A 15,557-nucleotide genomic window follows, 5' to 3' on the forward strand; every position below is an offset into this window, starting at 1 on the left:
GAACATTTCAATGTTTTCTACAACTGCATTGATGGTAGATGTATATATTTGTATAATGTTAATATTCACTGGATATCCATCAATTCTAATGGACTTGGTCCTGTCATTTATTAGGTTAAAGATGAATGCATACTTGGTTCTGTGATTTATTGGGTTAGAGATGAATGCATATGAAGAAATGGAGAGGAAGTGATATTCAAAAATGTCCTTTTTGAAGATCGTTTCCTCTCCATTTCTTCATATGGACTCATGTGAAATCAGGTGATTGCATGATATGGACTCACGTCCATATCATGCAATCACCTGATTTCAAATGCCCTATGCTTAACTTGTCTCAGTCCTAAAACATCCACATTGTACACTTAATTTCTGCTTTGATAATTTCACATTTTCTTGGTTCATTCTTGTCCCATCCTATTTCCAATTGCATGTATCCCTGTAATACAAGGAATGCCTTTTTCAGTACTGGCACTATCAGTGAATAGACTTTCTTGCAGCTTTGGTCTGGCCACATCATCACTTCCAGATTTATTTGTGAAAGTTGAATGATCTTTCCCAGTAACTTGAGTGCTTTCTGACCTGGTGATCCAATCATTGGGCACCCTGCCTCTAAAAGTTTCGCCCACATCCATATGGTTTTCTTGGCAATGATTACTTTTTCCAGATATGATTTGGAGTTCCTTAACCTAAGATGAGTTGCCTTCTTTTATGCTTACAAAGACCCACCTGCCACCATTACCCTTATCTTTACTTCTCTCTTTTTGACCTTGTTGGCAAGGGTATCTTACCAGAAGCTCACAATGGCATTATTCTCAGGGGCATTGAAACTAACGAGTCCTCCCACCACATCAAGCTGGTAATCCTTTTTTTTTTTCAGATGGAAACAAAAAGTATACCCTGCCAAAAAAAAAAACTCTGCAAAAACTAAACAACACTTTATTCATACTTCATTTGGAGCTCCATAAATAGTGTTTGATTGCTCCACAACAATTAAAAACGTATTACATCTGGTGCCACCTTTTTTCAGCAAGGGAAACTGTGGAACCATGTGCTAATAGTCTGATTACATGTTAATTAAATACATCTTCAATACCTGCTATGAATTTCATTTTTCCAACACACCCAAAAATAGTGAGGTCTGCAGGGAATTGTCATTTAGAAACCTCAGGAGGGCCACATCTTCTGGTTCCTCATTCCTGACTTATGGAAAACATAATGCATTGTGACTGAAGTTTGAACTGTTCATAGAAAAAGAAATCCACACAATTATGCAAACATATAAAGATCTCTTATTTAGCTAAAGTAAATCTACCTTGAAATTACAATATATATGTGTGTGTGTGTGTGTGCGCATGCGCACATGCAATCTGTTTGCTGTTTCCTAATGTCCATTCCTTCTTCCAAAATATTTGGGGAAAAAAAGATTATACAAATATTGTGCAATCTACAAATACTGCTTTGGGAAATTTTATTTTGTTATATGATTTTATACAGGATACATTCCTTCATTCTTTCTACATTTAGACACTACTTTTTGTTAGAAAATGTGTTATGCTGAACTGCTTGTCAGTCAGAATTAACATTTGTTATTATTATTAGATTTTTATCCCACCTTTAAATTTGCTCAGTGTAAGGAGGCAAACATACCTAATCCTCCTGCCTCCTATTTTCCCCACAACAACAATCCTGAGAGGCGGGTTGGGTGAGAGAGAATGACTAGTCCAAAGTCAGCTTTCATGCCTAAGGCAGGCCTACAACTCACCATCTCCTGGTTTCTAGACCACCAGACTGGCTTCCATGAGATTCTCCCTCCCTTCCTCCCTCCCTCTTCTATCTCATATATGGATCTAGCTGAACAAGATGCATTTTTTCATACACTTCAAACACACACACACATACACACACACACGGAGCATGAGATTAAGGCCACAGCTTTATTTCTAACTTAAGGTCAATGTTAGAAGGAGTTATCTTATTTTACCTTACATAAGTAACTCCAAGTGCTGGATGTGAAACATCTGATGAACATATCCTACCTGAAAATGAATTTTAGATCGGATGCTGTTACTGTTGGAAGAATAATGACAGGCGAATCATGCCAAGAAGCAAACAAGGGTCAATTTGTCCTTAGAGCTTTATACATTCTGAAACAGGAGTCACTGAAGGAACATATATAATTAGAATTTTGTGTGGATGTTGCCCAGGAACAGATGGAAAGTTTCTGAAATTATTTTATGAATTCTGTAAATTATATTGTGTGTTCCATGTTGCTCTCATATGTATCCTAATTCTTCTTCTCCTGGAGATCCAGATAATTTTCTTTAAAGTTTTTTTTTTGGGGGGGGGGGCTATCTCTCTTTTCAGACTATTTTACTTTTAAACCAAATGAAGTTTGCAAAATTCTTGAGTCATTGAATTTACCCTGCTTATACAAATAATCTGCTAATGGATCCAAAGGTAGCTTTCTTCCCATATCACCTTGTGCCAGTCAAAAGTGAGAAGTAAGTGAAACAGAACATTCATCACTAAAAAGCATTAGGATAGTCTTCCTACTGTGGTGTTGGAATTCTATTCGATTTCTATTCCCATAATCTCTAATCCAATTTATTTGGAGGACACAACATTGTGAGAAGCTATGTAGGGTGCTCAGGGTAAATAGATTTTCCCCATGACCATCTGTCCCTAACCTGGTCTTTCAGGTTGTCCACTGCTGCAGTCATCACCACTGTAACTGAGTCCATCTACCTTGCTGCTGGTTGTTCTCTTCTTCTCTTTCCTTCCATTCCAGTTGTGAGTAAATATGAAATCAGGCACAATTGAGGGTACTCCAGAAAACAGGTGAAGAGCGACCAATTAAGGAAAATAGCTTTCGACCTTCAGCTCAGTCCCATAAGCAGATAAATAATGTCAGGTGCAATCTTGAGATAAGCTGTTAGATAAGCTAACAGCCATGCAAATAATTGTTGAAGAGGTTCACCTCCCTACTAGCAGCTAGGTTCACAGTTCTTTGCCACTCTATCTAATCCAGGAAAAGGGGAGCAAATTCACCCAATCTGCAAGCTCCAGGTTGTAGAAGTGGTATTCTTCAGATTTTCAGAATGGATCAACGGAAATATTTCAGTATGTTCAGTGTAAGAGTCTTGCTTTTATTCTTCCTTCTGCTGCTCAAGTGAGTCAGAAAATATATTCATCAGAGATATGCACAGAGCTAGTACCACTTTGTTTTGCATAGAAATCAGTTAGAGACAGTACTGTTCCTTACCATGTGAGATTAGGAAAAGTCTCTGTAGTCAAATATTATTCCTTCAGTCTATGGTTTTCAGCCTGCATCTCATGAGCTACTTCAGTACAGTCACACATCATAGTAATTCATTCTATCCTGGGATGATAAGCCTGCCATTGTATTAGTATACTGAGAGATAAGATCTTTTAAATCTATATTATTAAAAGTGTCAATCTGTGCAGCGCAGCTCTGATACAGGTTCCCTGAAACTTTCACATTTCTCCAGGCAACCAAAAAGACACATGTCCAACAATATATCTGTCTTCTCAGAAGTAAGTCCCACTGAGCACAGCTGAGGGAGTATATGACTGCAGTCTAAGGCTACAATCCTAAACTCCATCAGACAGAACAGAATTACTACTGAATAAATGTGCATAGGGAGAAATATGTGAAGAAAATCAGGCATAACTAAACATAAAGAAGAAAGAGATAGCCCTCAAAGTTCCAGAGAAAAATTTATTGCTGGTCCAAGGTGTTCTGGATGAAAAACTTTTATCAAGGACACTAAGAAATATTGGTTGTTGTAGCTCATTTATTCTGCACTACAGTGGACAACACACACATTTCTCAATGTTCTTGATAAGAGAGTTTTGTCCAAAATGCGTTGAGCCAACAATACATTTTTCTCAGACATTATAAGGACCAACTTTTTTTATTTCCATTACATGTGATACACATAATCAATTATACGGGTGCAAGAGCCATTAATGGCAACTCTAATAACAGAAGTGAAATAAGTAGGCAAGTTCCCCACAAGTCCAGCTATGTTGTCTCATTGGGACAGGGGCAGCATTCCTGGGGTGGATGAACAAAGAATGCCAGGATGGCATGCTAAGGGTATGTTAGGATTGCTTAAAGGCAATCCCAAATGCCCAGCTAAAGCAAGCTAACACCTATATCAGGCTGCAATGATACAAGAAGATGCTGGAGGTGGATGCACTTTTAGTGACAATGGCAAATTCATCATTTCATACTGTGCAAGAGAAGGCAAAGGTAAACCACTCCTGTATTTTTCCAAGATAACCACATGAAAATAATGATATTGTACTGGACGATGGACCCCTACTACTGCGATACAGTTGTGGATATTTTGGAGTACTAACATGTTGATGATGTGGCTAAACTAAAGCCTTCTGGATGTCTAATTGCTGATATTGTCATGCAGGAAAGCAAAATCCGAAGCAGCAAAGGCAGAATTACAGTGGGAATGTGGAACATAAGAAGCATGAAGATGGGAAAACTCAACACAGTGAAAGATGAAATGCATTGATCACACATTGTCATTGTAGGCATGAGTGAACTGAAATGGATTGGAATTGGACATTTTTGTCAGAAGATCTTACTGTTTGCTACTCAGGAGATGAAAAATGAAGAAGGAAGTGCATTGCTTTTACATAACCTCTCTCTGCCATTTTCATTACAATTGTATGAACTTTCTTTAATGTTGAGCCATCTTCTGTAAATTGTTTTTTATAGCTCCCCTCTTCAACAGCGAGAGTGGGTCACACAAGCTTTTGCTCCAGTTCCACTAGCTTAGGCTGATAAAGTTCTTGATATTTCCTTTGGACTGGTAACAGGTCACCTGGAAGAGTAGGGCAGACATCACTATTGCACACCTACCAAATAAATGTTGGCAAAAATTTCTGGAGCATCATACAAAATACAGGCATTCTCCTTCATATGTACGGCATAAAATGAAACATTTGCCTGCTTTAGTGTTTCAGATCATACATACAGATCACATATAATAATCTGTGTCCTCAGAAGAATATCCAGGACTCTGCTCCATAAGGCAATAAGGACATTTTAATTTGCTGCTATTAAACATTTTATTTAGAACATCTCTTGATATAATATGACCACAAACCAGCTTCATAAGTTGGTTATAATCTGTTGTTTGTTGACGGAGGATAGGGAAAGCAAATACTGAATGATACCAGCACTTTTTGCCAAGGTCCACTTCAATTGGTAATTCATCATTCTGATTCCAAACACCACTGCACTGTCTTTGTTCTATCAGAGCTTTTATATTAATTAGAGCTGGCAATGCTACACAAGCTGCTGAAAAGCTGACCCTAAGAGGTGATTCAACTGAGAGTCCCAATAATGCACAAGCATCCCTTGTAAAGATATCACAGATGTCTTCCAACCATTGCACATCTTAAAACTGACTTGTGTCCACCAGGCTTCTTAATCCTCTGACTTTTTTTTTATGGGGGGGGTTAATTATTTTACTTGAATATATAAACAAGAAGTAGAATTTGGCAAAGCAAAATACCAGCCTTTAAAATATCCCTGCTCTACAAATAGACCTCTAGGGCTGTTTGGCAGTTCTTAGAAAATGAAAATGTGGGCAGTTGGAGCCCACTGCTTTGGAAATTTGTCAATTTGCCCAGAAATAAAAATAAAAATAATTGAGGTGTAGCCAACAATCTGGGAGCTTGAAATGATAGTGTTAAGCAGCCTCTCCAGTTTCCCTTCTGTTAAATTAGTGCTTTGTTAATGGCCTCCACTATTGCAACGATTTAGTGAAATTGCTCTCAAAATCCAACTGTTTCCACAGGCCTGGGAAAGTTCTCTTTCCATGGTCCAAAGAGTCTCAGTTGGAAATAATAACTGGATTTTGTATTTTCAAAAGTAGGGAATAACCTTTTTACTTTCTTTTTAGCTGTTTCATCCAAGGAAGGATGGGAGAGACTTAATGCAATATGAAACTATTGCATATACCTGATATAAATTAATTTTGCATATCTCCACTCTTATATTCCTCTTGAAGCTAATTATATTCAGCTTTGTGATTTAAACATTTGATACTTTTCTTCATCCTTTTCTCTTTTAGGTACTGTCTTCCTTGAATATAAAGCATTTTTGAGAACTCAAAAAAAATTGTATTTCAAGTTCTAGTGCAACTCTTGGAAAAATTGGATTTAAGTAAATAAAAATTAAGTACAGGAGGTTATACATTCTAATATTTTTGCCATTTTCAGCCGTGAGTGCTTGTATAAATCCATCACACCAGACATTATAAGAAATTATTGGTTAAGAAGAAGATTATGTGCACCTACCTCTCCATTATGGGAAGGAATTTTGACATGCGATAATCATATAAACTTGAATGAGGCATAAGATATAATTCTGACAGATGATCTATTCTTAAAAGATGGCAGGGCTGAAACCTCCCTATGGGCAGGTCCGTTTTTTACCATTCTGCCACCCTTTGGCTGATTGAAGCCTGATTTGAATGGAAGCAAATTAACTTAATAGTAGTTTGCTCTTTTCATATTAAAAAGTTATTAGCTGAAAAATGTGTCCTGTACTAAAACTGCTATCAGTTGTTTTACTGAGAGCTGGAACACAGAATAAAATGAATGAATGGATTTATATATCCATCTGTGTAATACCAACATGCATGTGATTAGCAGATCAGCATATGTCTACTCCTGTTTGGGGTCTGGCTTAAGGAATTGATTTCCAATCCAGCAAATTGTATGAGTGTGTGCCCACTACAGGAAGTACTAAAAATGACTATCGACTTCTCCAAAATACCAGGCTTTCAAAACATTTTTTAAAAAGTTACTTTTTGGCCACTTTGTAAGCTTCTAAGGTAAATGTACCCACATCTGCCCCACTAAAGATTGTTTTTGGGAAGGAAATGATAGAAGTTAGTTAGAGTTTGATCTCAGTTGCATCCCTCCCTCCCTCCTGAAATGAGCTACAACATTATCACCATAGATTTTAAAGATCTAGGAAAGAAAATCTGGGTCCTGGGGCTTCAAGTAATGTTTTCATAAATCCTTCTGTCCTGCTATTATCCAGAAAGGGAAAAATATTCCAAGGTAATGATTAACTATGCAAATATTATCCACAGGAGATAGTTGGTTTCCAAGATCATGGCCTGAATTATCTGGATGATGGCTGTCTGGCATGAGGTGTGTTGTAACTCACAAGAACTGGCAAAAATGTGTTTGATCAAAGTGTATGATCTTGATCAGGAAGGCTTTAAATTGGATCTTGTGGGGGTCAAGGGCAAAAAACACTAAATAAGGATCTTAGATGGCCTTGTGTACTTACAAAGGAGTGGGAGTATTGCCATAATGGAGCCTATTAAACCACTCAATGAAAAATCAGAAAGAACATTGGCTCATAAAGTTAATGGCCTTCATTGTCTATACTCTAATAGTCAGATATGGGAAATAAACAAGATAAGCTTGCACTCTTAGTACAGAAAGGCAAATATGATTTAGTAGGTATAATGGAAACCAGGTGGGATGACTCTTATGTCTGGAATATAGAAATTGAAGGATACAATCTGTTGAAAAGGACAGAAACAATAGAAAGGGAGGAGGAAATGCACTGTATATAAAAAGTATGTTTATTAGCTCAGAAATTCAAGTCAAAGAACTTTGTGATACTGTAGAGCAGGGTTTTTCAGGTTACCTTCTGTGCAACTCTGGGGTTCCATGGGAACTTGATGGGGTCCCATGAGAGACTAAAGGCAAAACAGAACAAAAAGTCACTCGAAGACAGCCAATTGAATGCAGGCCTTAGACTTCCCAAAAGTGGGTTTTAATAAACTCAGAGCAATAATAAATAGGTTTTCACTGCAAGAGAAGCTAATGGGAAAAGGAGCCCAAGATGAGTGAACTGGAAGGAATTCTAATGAGGAAAAAAAAAAAGAAGGAAGACAGCTGAAGAAGAAATGTGGCTGCACCAAAAAAAAAAAAAAAAAGTTTAGTGAAAAATAAGCCAGGAGCATGGCTTCCAGAATGGTTTCCAACCCTTTTGTTAGCAGTGGCCATGGATCTGTATTTAATTCTGTGTAATGAAGTAATGTGTTGTGTCCTTTGCGTTATGATGATGTTCTCCCCTCAGTTGTATTCCAGTGTATTTGTATGTGTGCACTGGGAAACATGGCAGGCTGCATGCACTCTGCTCTCAGTAAAATGGTGGGAGGGAGAACAGAGGAGGCCTTAGAAAAGAAAGTTTGGCTCCATCAGGGCCGCAACTAGGGCCTGTGTCACCCGGGGCAAACATGGATTCCACACCCATTTTGGCGCCCCCCCCAGCGCTCATTTTGGCGCCCCCCCCGAGCTCATTTTGGCGACCCACTAGCACATGCCCCGGTTGCCCCCCCCCCCCAGTTGCGGCCCTGGGCTCCATTCCAACCCACTGCCCAACTGCCTCTTTTAAAGGTAAACAATGGAGAACTTTTGTGGAATGTTTTTTCTGCACCCCTGGCCAGATCTGCTCTGTTTCTTATGTTGGCTTCTACACACACATCAAAGTTGGCCCTGTTCTTTTAATTTTTAAGAGATAGTAGACAGATGGACAGAGAGACTAAGACCTCAGCCCATTTACATTATGTTTTCCAATATTTTGGTGAGTTGGAAAGAGTACAAGAGACATGACACACTTATGTGATAGAAAGAGGGACAGGCCAAGGAACAGTACAGGTAGTGAAGAACTGTAGAAATAGTGTCAGGGAAGTTAAAGCTCAGAATGAGATGAGTTTAATGAAAAATGCTAACAGCGACAAAAAGGACATCAGTAGTTCTCTTCCTTCCTGAGTGGCCAGTTCTAGTCAATGTTGGTGGGTGGGGAGAAGTCAAGTTCTCATCCACTCCATTATCGGTAGTGCAGAGTTCAGACCACTCCCCCTTATTGTTGAACATCTACATAAAACCACTGGGAGGGGTAATCCACCAGCATGAGAGATCATCAATATGTGAATGATACCCAGTTTATCTATCTATCTATCTATCTATCTATCTATCTATCTATCTATCTATCTATCTATCTATCTATCTATCTATCTATCTATTAAACAGGTTTACAAGGCCACCCAGCTCACGGTGACTCCAGGTGGCTTGGAGTGGAGTTATTTATCTCCACTCTGAGCTAGGCAGAAGATGGGTAGAACTATTTGGATCAGGATGGAGAGAAATAGACAGGTTGAATCCTACTAAGAATCCTCCTAAATATGGATCTGAAAGCTGACTGAGTCTAGAGATGGTCCATCTTTTACTCTGAATGGGTAGCACTTCCCTCAATGGAGTTGGCCCACCACTTGGGAGCCCTCCTGGACTCACAGCTCCTGCCTGAGTAGCAAGTGGATGCTGTGGCCAGGAGGGTCCTTACACAATTACATCTTGTGTGCCAGCTGTGTGCCAGCTGTGACCCTCTCTGGATCAGGAGGCTTTATTGTCATTCATGTCCTTGTCACCTTGCACTTGTATTATTGCAGTGTAGTCTACATGACACTGTCTTTGAAGACCAGCTAGAAGTTTCAGCTGGTGCAATGTGGTGTAATCCTGGTAGCTATGGTGCATCAAGCACCAGGTAATAAATATATGGGAGCTGCACAGGCTGCCAGTTAATTTCTGGGTGCAATTCAAGGTGCTGGTTGTCACTTTCAAAGCAATACATAGCTTAGGGCCTGGATATCTCCATACTGTCTTCTCTTACTTGAATCTGCCCATCCAGTAATAGATGAAAGAAAAGACTTGCCGAGGATCCCACCACCAAGGGAATGCCATCTTCAAGGATTCTGGGCTTGAGTTTCTCAGTGATGTCCCCCACCCTTTGGAATAGCTTACTTCCAGATACTTGAGTCACCCCCTCCTTACTACAGTTTCAGAGATCCAAAAAAACATGGCTCTTCAGAAAGTCATGTAAATGAAATAATGTAAATGAAATATCTATTTTTGCCATCACTAGGAATTTAGGAAGAATTCATTTTAATCCCTACTTTTCAGCATGGATTTACCCAAATCAAGCTTTACATTTATGGATAAAGGGTTGAGGGGTGCAGCGGGGGAAATCATTTGAACAGATCTGACAGAAATCAAATCTCTAGACATGAAGATAAAATAATGGGAACTAAACTCTTTCTTGTCCATCACATATCTCTTAATGGTACCACATGTAAAAGGATAAAGACTGTATATCAGATTTAGTCCTGTTATCGGTTGTCTTTGGAATAAAAGTGCAAGTAGTGGCAACAAATGCCCTCTGGAGGATTGCCTGAAAACAGTAAGTCAGCTACAAATATCAGCAAAACATGAATAAACCAATCAATCAGAAGAAAAGTTACACTACCTATAATGGAATATTGAAAGTTTGATTCATACTAAGAAAAAACTTGTGTTTATTCAAATTGTTTATTGACACTGGACTTAAGTACAGAAATCTTTAACTAATTGCTCTTCAGGTCAGACATAATATCTGCCCACAGTTGGCAACTTATGTGGAAATCCCCCCCCCACTTTTTTTAAGCATTTAATTTTGTTCTCAGACTACCATAGTCACAACATGGTTTGCTTACTGTTTTGAAAACAGTACCTCAAGGTTTGGCAGGCTCAGTGCAGGCACAGTGGTAGGGAAAACATTTGGGAAAAATTTTATTTTTAAAATCAAGAAAGGTTTCCTCAGAGTCATGTCTATAACAACACCAGAGACTTTCATTTGAAGCCTATCTAACTCACCCATCCACAGAAAGGGAAGATCATCTTCAACACATCTAAGTGGTCCATATGAGAAAGAAAAACTACCCATAGATCCTGAGCAAGGGCAGCAGACAAGGAAGAAGAAGAAAAGTTCTACCTGATAATATATCTACCTGTGCTAGAGAGAGGAATTTGGAGTTATCTTCAAAGCTCTCTTCCACATATGGATGGGAGGATCCTCAAAACTCTGCTTTATTTTATTGCTTGCTTTGGGAGTAGTGTGTGTAAAAAAGGACAAGGCTTCAGTCACGCTCTTGTGGCTGCCTCTTGACCTTTTTATCACCCTCCCTGTGGACACCCCTTTTTGGGAGGGTTAGTTTCCCATTCCATCAGTTTCCTCTATAATGCCAGATGCAACTTTTTTTAAAAAAAAGGGATCACAGGACTAATGAAGTATCTTCAAACTTGGTTTAATTTTTAAATAAATCAGTGCATGGCTTGGCTGATAGAGAAGTTTCTTTGGCACTTTTTGGAATAACCATGTGACTATAAATAGATGATTTTTTTAAAGGAAAAGAGTTCATTTATTCATATTATAAAGAACATTACACATACACACACAGAGAGACAATAAGGTTTCTGTATATTGCATTACATTACACACAACAGTTTCTAGATGCTTACATCAGGCCACTTAAATATTATTTTTGTTATTTTGTTAGTTATGAACCTGATAAAATCCTGCCAGTCTTGATAGTGACAGATAATCCACCTATTTCTATTAGTGGGCAGTGATTGACTTTGTTACTAAAAGCAGGTAAACATTAAGTTCCTTGCTTTATAACTTTTTATTTGTTAAATCAAATATATGTCTTATGCCTAAAATTGGTGAGAATTAAGTCCTATGTTTAGTTATTGCTATCATTTTATTAAAAGACTATCATCCAACATTTTGAGACTTTATAGATGGCCATTTTCTGTTGTTGTTAGCTCTTATCATGGATTCCTCTGAGATGAAAGTTCCAAATTGGAACCCAGAAGAATTTCTGGCAGAATTTGGTTACTATTTTAGGTTCAAAACTCCATAAATTGTTAATATCTTAGATCCAAAATGTGAAGTCATACATCATCATTTGAGGTTCTGAATGCCTAAATTAAAGAATAACATTTGCAAAGGTACTTTCCAAATAAATAAATAAATACACAACAGCACCGGGCAAAGCTTTGAATGGATGTTTCACTCTGATTATACTTGCAGTGAGTGAAATCACCTTCTGAAGCTGTTTCACAAAGGAATGTGACTCAATCACCATTTCTAACAGCAAAATGAAACAGCAAGACTGTTCCTTTCACTTCTCTTCTGAGCCTGCTTTCAGGTACTACATCTGCCAGACAACACTCCAGGACAACATGAGACATCACACTGGGGATAATTCATTCATTTTTCTGTATATAAATAAATTGTGTCACCTCTGCCTCAACAAGAGAACTGCATCTCCTCCATGGAGCAAAGCCCCTCACTGAGATGAATTCAAGCTACCTCGCCCAGACCCAGCTGTATCTATTTCTCAATTTTAAGTTTGCATATAATTCATTCTCTCTCTCTCTCTCTTTCTCTCTCTCACACACAGACAAAACAGAAGCAAATTTTTGAGCAAAGTCCAAAACTTTTTTTTAAAATAGTTTTTAATAAACATGGTGAACTTTAACCTAGCAATTATGACAACCAATGTTAAAGTCTAGAGAACTCATAAATGTTCCTCTCCACAGAAATCTTTAGTAAAAGGTGAAAGATTTATACTATCTGAAGAGAAACCAGAGTATAAGCAAAGTCCAAAACTTTGAAAGTGACCCCGTTACTCTAAAAATGCTGATCTTCAGGTTCTCAAGAATCAACTCATTAAATGAACTGAATTTAGGGAGCCTGCCAAGTATGAGCAGGCTCTGGATTCTGCCATGCTTGGAAGTGCACCATGATTAAACATCAAAGCTGTCTAGTTTGTTGTCATCAAGCAGTAGTTGGAGCTTTTCTGACCAGTGGCCCCAAACAAGAGTTCCTTGACAATGTTAACATAAAGATAAAAGAACAATAAAAGAACAATAGCTCTGGCCCACAGGACTTGACGATAAGAATATATGCACTTATTTAAATATTTAAATAATATCTAAATTTAAATATTTCAATATATGTGCTTATTTTGTGAGAGCCAATTTGGTGGAGTGGTTAAGACACCAGGCTAGAAACCAGGAGACTGTGAGCTCCAGTCCCACCTCAGGCACAAAGCCAGCTGGTGACCTTAGGCCAATCACTCTCTCTCAGCCCTAGGAAGAAGGCAATGGCAAACCACTTCTGAAAAACCTTGCCACAAAAATTACAGGGACTATTCAAAAATCGCCAGGAGTCAAAAACTGACTCGAAGGTATACACACAATACATAAATAAATATTTATTCAATTTCCATTTGGAAATGACTGCCCGTCATCGGCATGTGTCAGATTATTTGCACCTGTCTCCTGTTTTCTGCCTCAAATAAAACCTCAAGAAAAAACTTGTCTGAGATCCCTTTTCATGTATTCCCACTTGTGTGGTTGGGAATGATTGCGACACACTTGCTAGACTGCTCTCTAGTGCTTCCTGATGGACTAGTCTCTTTGCCCATATTCTGGGGCTGAACATCTTTCTAGAAGAAGGGGTAGGCCATCAGGGGTGCAATGGAGGGGGCCTGACTAGCAGGCACATCCATGCTTGCCACCTTTCATGTAACAGAGGATACTACAGATTTGAACATCTGGAGAGTTACAGTTTGATTTAGAATTGGGCTATTTAGTGAAGCTTGGGTGTTAAATAATTCCAAACCTCATGTAAGGAATGAAGCAATATCAATTAAATGTCCAGATGGTAGTAAAAAGATAGAAAACTGCCTTCTAGTGGACATCTAGTTTTTCACATCCCTGATATGGTAACTGTACTCTACAGTCTTCCAGACTGTATCTCATGGCTTTGAAAATACTGCCAACCTTGCATGTATGACATGCAACAGACAGAGTCCCCCTTTTGCGGGGAGATGGGTGGTAATAGAAATGTGAATAATAAATAAATGCAACACTACTCCATCAAAATTCCTTTAAAAATAATATGTATGCTTTCTTTTTAAAGCTTATTCTTATTATCCTGAACTCGATTCATTTTGTAAGTCGTGTTAATGGCAACATCATCCTGAGTTGTACTTTATGCATTTCAGAACCAGCAGGGACAATGTCTGAATGTACCTCCTTTTATTTCCCAGTTTTAGGTTTTGTTTGGTTTTGTTTTAAAATACCTATCTGCTAGCCTTTGAGAGCTTTATTTTTCTTTTTGGCTCCTAGGCTGAAATTCTTATGCACTTATTTTAAAGTAAGTCTCACTGAACAGAGACATGTAGAGGACTAGGATTGTTCTGTAAATCTTGTATTTGCAAATCCTTGTCTCTTTATCTTTGCTAATCACTTATAAATCATTCACATGTAGGTATTTTTAACTGACCCAAGTTCATTTTTTTCTGCTTGTAATAACTAAGTTATATGTCTGGTGTGTTTTAGTACTTCCACCTGTGATGTTCCTCCAGAGATGTGTTTGAGAGAGTGTAGCCAGCAGGGAGGCTGACCATCCCACTATTCAGATCTCGGCCCTACCCTGTAGCAAAACACTGTATGAGTTGTAACCAGTAAAACTGTGACCAATATTCTTTACACAGTCTGAAACCAATTGCTGAGTGTCTTATTTGTAAGTCCTGTGTCCTTTTCCCATGGGCTACATTTAATGATGCTGGGCAAATGATCTCTTAGTTCCTTGGTAATTTTGTCCTAAACTGTTATCTGAATGTCTGTTGTCTAGATGTGAATATCTATTTCTGGCCTCTTAGTATTAGTTCCTTCAGCAAAGGATTGTTACCTTGTCGTGGTGCTGGAGCTTGAGCACCTCAATGATGCCATGAGCTAAACCGTGAAGGGCCACCCAAGACGGGAAGGTCATGACAGAGAGGTCAGACTAAATGCGATCCCTGGGGAAGGTAATGGCAACCCACCCCAGTATTCTTGCCGTGAAAACTAAATGGATCAGTACAACCAGAGATATGTCGGTATACCATCGGAAGATGAGACCCCCAGGTCGGAGGATGGTCAAAATGCTACTGGGGAGGAACAGAGGATGAGCTCAACTAGCCCCAGACGTGATGACGCAGCTAGCTCAAAGCCGAAAGGACGGCTAGCGGCCGACGGTGCTGGTGGTGAACGGCGAATCCGATGTTCTAAGGATCAACACACCATTGGAACCTGGAATGTAAGATCTACGAGCCAGGGCAAATTGGATGTGGTTATTGGTGAGATGTCAAGATTAAAGATAGACATTTTGGGCATCAGTGAACTGAAATGGACTGGAATGGGCCACTTCACATCAAATGACCACCAGATCTACTACTGTGGACAAGAGGACCACAGAAGAAATGGAGTAGCCTTCATAATTAATAGTAAAGTGGCTAAAGCAGTGCTTGGATACAATCCAAAAAACGACAGAATGATCTCAATTCGAATTCAGGGCAAGCCATCTAACATCACAGTGATCCAAATATACGCCCCAACCACAGATGCTGAAGAAGCTGAAGTAGAGCAGTTCTATGAGGATCTGCAGCACCTACTGGACAACACGCCTAAAAGAGATGTTATTTTCATCACGGGAGACTGGAATGCTAAGGTGGGCAGTCAAATGACACCTGGAATTACAGGTAAGCATGGCCTGGGAGAACAAAACGAAGCAGGACATAGGCTGATAGTACTTTGCCAAGACAACTCAC

The 15,557-nt window shown here is 38.9% G+C and overlaps 1 non-coding gene across 1 annotated transcript; it reads right to left on the bottom strand.

The window, feature by feature from the left end:
* Positions 1–12,437: 12,437 nt before the first annotated feature.
* LOC134492646 (U5 spliceosomal RNA) lies at positions 12,438–12,552 on the bottom strand. Its single transcript, XR_010067503.1, has one exon. It is a non-coding gene; the product is annotated as a U5 spliceosomal RNA (small nuclear RNA).
* Positions 12,553–15,557: the final 3,005 nt, after the last annotated feature.

Source organism: Candoia aspera, chromosome 2 (genome assembly GCF_035149785.1).
Source record: "Candoia aspera isolate rCanAsp1 chromosome 2, rCanAsp1.hap2, whole genome shotgun sequence".
Lineage (NCBI taxonomy): Eukaryota > Metazoa > Chordata > Lepidosauria > Squamata > Boidae > Candoia > Candoia aspera.